Raw genomic sequence first — 4,921 nt, 5'->3', positions numbered from 1 at the left:
TCCTGCTGAGCTGTGCCTTCAGCTGATCCCCAGCTACCATCTGAAGAAGGAAGACAGCATTAAGGCACAGATTCCAAATAAGCTTGTAGGTGCCTAACATCCATCTGCACAGGGCCACTACCAACTGTCCTTGCACCAGGATCCATCGATGTAAGAAGGGGATGCCCAGAATACCAAAGGGTGGATCTCCCTGAGCTAAGGCTACTGGGCCAGGGCAAATGGCCTCCCTCATAGAGGATGAGAGGGAGTGGGATCCTACCCAGGCAATGCTGGACTTTGGAGGTCTGCTATGTTTTGAACTGTACATCAGGGAGTGAAAGCAATACCTTCCTGCTATTAAAAGTAATTGACATTTACTTTATTTTCTCCAGATGGTAGAGAAAAATACACCAAGTAGGTGGGCAAGAGTAGGGGTCAGAAGAGAAAACCTGGGCCCACCACTGTTCTATGGGACCCTGCTGCGAATATGCAGAGTGCCAGCAAGAGGAGGGTAGTTCAGCTGAGGGTTTGGAGAAGTAGAGTCAGCAGATTAAGTTGCCAGGATGAGTCCAGGGTTGCAAATGCAAGTGAGTTACAGTGTCACGTCACTTCGTGTTGCACGCTTAGCTGGTTGAATCTGTAAATGGGTGGCTTGATGTCCAGGGAACAAAACTTTTTACTTTTTCAGTATCTTGAATGTCAGGTCTTTCTTTTTTGAGACATAATTGACCTCCCATCCCTGAATATTTATGTATGTATATACCCCTTGTAAGAGGATGTACTGGGAGCTGAGGCATGAAAGCATGTACATGTTACAGACATGTTTAGGAGGATTTCATGAACCACTCTCCCGTGGTGTCTGTCCAGCTCTATAAAGCGCAGCCTCAGCAGCACTAATGCAGCTATTTCAGAGCCTTGCCAAAGGATTTGTACTAGGAGCTTAATAAGATACATGATCCATCCAGGTATTTATACACTGATGTCGTTGGTACAGTATCTGGGTATCTGACATGAAGGAGAGCTGCTCAATACATGAGATAAAGGTGTGACATGTAGAAAAGTGGGTACTGCATGTATGCTCATCTTGTGCCATTTGATTCAGAACATAGCAGATGTGGCCACTGCAGAGTCATTATCTTTTTCTCCTTTATGCCCATGCAAACACTTTTAATGAATTAATTGTTTTCAAAGCACAAAGCAAATATTTGACCAAAATTAACCAAGATCTTTTTCCCATTTGTTTTATAGTTAGTGGTGCTAGCAGTGTTAGCTGAAAACCCTTATGCATAGAAGGATTCACAACAGAGTGGCTAAAACCACCACCAGTTGTAGGATCTCTTACACCACAAGAACTATGAAAGTAAAATTAGAACAGGGATAGGCATTAAAAATGTAATACAAATACTGCTACTTGGTCACAGTCAGGGTGACAACCTAAAGGAATGATGAGAAACCAGTCAGATAACAAAGCAGGAAAATTACTACAGTCAAAAGCTAGGCAACAAATTCTTGACATGGTATCTTTGTGAGTGACAATTCCTGCCTGCTCTGAATAGAGGTCCAAACTTAACATTTGCATCAGCTGCTGCAAGGATTTCTACCCCTTCATTTAGCCTCCACCATAAATGTTCTGAGGTTAAAGAGCTTATCCCTCTTTTTCAACACTGGCATGAAGCACAGAGGCATGCTGGAGAGCAATGCACCCATCTAATGTGGCAGAATCAATATCAAGTCACTGAGTAACATACTTATTAAAGCTGATACTAATGCCTCTCTAAGACAAGATTATCTATGAATTGTTTACCTTGATATCCTGGTTTTGCTGGGACAGAATCACAGGCCAGACATGGTCTGCAGGCCATCAGCAGCTTGGAGTCAGCCAGAGCAGCTGACCTGAGTTGGCTACAGGTGTGTCCCATCCTGTAAACACCATGCTCAGTATAAAGGGGAAGCTTGGGGTGGGAGGGAGGAGTGTTTTCTTTTTGAGCTTTACTTCCCTTTCTGTTTATTGTGACCTCTGTACATTTGCTGGGGTGAGTATAACTTTGCTTCATACTGCCATTGGTATTAGTTTTGCTGTTCCATTAAATCCATTTTAATTCTGTTCTGTGAATCTCTTTTTCTTGATCTCCTTCTCTGCTGGGGAGGGGTCACTGGGTGGCAGTGTAACTGTTATGGTTTAGCCCCAGATATGGGCTAAATGCGAAACAGGCTTTTGATCAAGTGTTTGCAAGAAGTAGGATTTAGAAATTGAAATAATCAGATGTTGTCAGAAGCTTTGCTGATATGTTATTAAAGAAAATAATTATCATAATTTAGCAGTAAAGAAAAAAAACAGCTATTTACTGGACTCACTGAAAGCAAGACTTGCAGAGTACTTGAAGCTATCAGGACATTTATCTGGAATAAATTACTATAGGAGCTGTAAACAGATGTTATGTAGTCTAAGCTCACCTGTAACTCCACACATAGACACAAATGTGCTCTCTGTTCCCTGGGAATTTGGATCAGGAATCTGGTAAAAATACTGTGGTACTTTGTGAGTATGCATGCATACTTTTTTACATTGTAATTTTTTATGTGCTCAGATCAATCTTTTAGTCAGACCTAGGGAAGCTGGTTGTATCTTCCCTGATCAATGAGCAGCTAGAGCAGGGCAAACTGATATAGACTGGTATGTTTGCTGTTGTGCTGAACTTGATTAAGAGGTTTGAGGTGATGTCTTAAAGGCTTTGTACTAGAAGAAATGTTTACCCTGCATCATCTGTGTAGTGGTCTTTCAATTGATTTATTAGTAAGCATGCACAGAAATAATGATGCTGCAGATCAGGACGAGGGCTGGCTGCCTTTGTAGGCAGAATGTCTGACATGTGAAGCACCCACTGTGTTGCCTGAGAGGGGGCAGATGAACTGTCTCCCACCATTGCCTTCTCTGCGGGACACTGCTAACTGAGCACACCCTTATTTATCACTGACTGAGGGTGGGATTTTGAAATCCTGACTGCTGGAAGCCAGAGACCTGAACAGCATCCCTAAACCTGCCACTGTAAAACCCCTCTTGAGTGAAGGTTATCTCCAATTTAAGGTGACTGGGCCACCCCGAGAGAAATTTCAGTCCATCTGTAGTGGCCCCTGTGTGCTGCTGAGCATCTTGAGGGCTGAGGCTCAAAATAACAACTAAAAGCAACTGCAACAGTATAGAGTTTCTTTTCCCTCTCAAGCATTTAAAACCCCACATTTTGTTAAACAAACAGATTAAACAGACCCATTTAATCGCTTAATGTATGTTGCTGTAGTGGCCTACAGTGGCCACAGCGAGGCTCTTGTCTCCCTTGAGGAGTGAGTGGGATGTGCCAGGCTGCTCGCTCAGTGCTGGGCCAGGCAGGAGAGTGCCCTGTGCTCTCTCTCGTACAACAGCTGCACTTCGGGTGGTTCTGGAGATGCACCGGGCATTGTTCCTGAAGAGTTAAAGGAAACATAACGCTGTTTTCTAACCCTGAGATGTGTCCAAACATCCCCCAAGGTCTTCTCCCACACCATCTTCACCAACGACTTCAAAACATGTGCTCCTTTTCTCAATCTCTTGCAAGAATCTCTGTAGGCTATATTGGGTTGTCAGGTACTTCCTAATCATTAGAAGAATTGATTTACAAGATTTAAAATTATTTGTAAATTTTTTGACTGTGCTAAAAAGGAAAAAAAAGAGGGAAGGGGGGTTGGGTGTTAACACCAATTAATAATATGGAATGTAAGGACTTCTTGTGGTGGATGGTTGTCCTGGCTTTTGTGCCATGGAATCATAAGGTGAAGTCTCATACGCTTATCTTGGTATGCTTTTAACAGCAGGATAAACATTTTTCAGTCACACTTTCAGTTCAAAAGCTAGAGATCTCTGGCATGGAAAAAAGCTGACAATGAAAAATCCTAGCTGTTTCCAGTTCATTTGGATGTTTGAAAGAAAACTTACTTCATTAGAATTCAAGAAACAACACTCCTAGTGTTTTCTTGCATCTTGTAACACACTGCTTTCATAGTGTCATGATGGACACAATGAAAAAAGGGAAACAACATCCATGATACAGAAGAATGAGAAACTGTACCCATTACACACAGAGTCAGCACTAAAGAAGTGACACTTTCAAGGTCTGCAGCCTTACACTTTGTAAATGCCAAAGTACACTCAGGTAAGTAGAAGTGACGTAAAGTGGTAAAAAGCCCATTTTGGAGTACAGAGAGAGTGAATAACTGGAGAAAAAAAAAAAAGGTAAGATGTGCGAGAGTAAGTTTGGTTAGTGCTAAATAGATGTCTTGTAGAAAAGGCAATTCAATGGGTGGGAAAGCAAAGCTATAGGATAGATACTTAGGTACCAGGTTTATTGTACCTTTTTCTATTTTATTTGGCGATTCTAAAAACCGAGAGGCGTAGGGAATGAAGAATGCTTACTACCAGGTCCAGGTGGAGAATCTTTTTGCATTTTTATATTCTTCTGTTAACTTTGTGTGGTGCTTGCTTTGATCTGTTTTTTATTCTTCCCTGCCCTAGCTACTGTACTTCGTAAGTTGTCTCCTTCATTTCTAGCTCGCTCCGGTGCCTGAAGGTCGTCACTCCCTCCGGGCACACAGGAAGCCCACGGGCCACAGGTGGGTGCCCGCCCCCGGAGAGGCGCTTGGCGGGGTGCTGTGCCCCCCGCCCCCCGTGGGAGGAGGAGGTTCCGGGGCAGCACTGGGACGGCCCCGGGGCAGGGGAGATGCCGTAGTCCAGCGAGGGCGGGAGGTCGTCCCGGGACGGGCGGTGTGTCGGGGGGCGGGGGAGGTACGGGCTGGAGGACGCTTTTCTCAGCCAGAGCTCCTCCTAAAAAGTGAGGCGGGACACCTGCAGAAGCGTGCGGGGCACGGTCGGCGCTGCCGGGGGCGGCCGGGCCGCCCCTTGCTGTCGGAGCGG

This window comes from Merops nubicus, unplaced genomic scaffold, assembly GCF_000691845.1.
Source record: "Merops nubicus isolate BGI_N331 unplaced genomic scaffold, ASM69184v1 scaffold31380, whole genome shotgun sequence".
NCBI classification, from domain to species: Eukaryota; Metazoa; Chordata; class Aves; order Coraciiformes; family Meropidae; genus Merops; species Merops nubicus.
The sequence above is the reverse complement of the archived record's forward strand: the minus strand, read 5'-3'. Positions refer to the sequence as shown.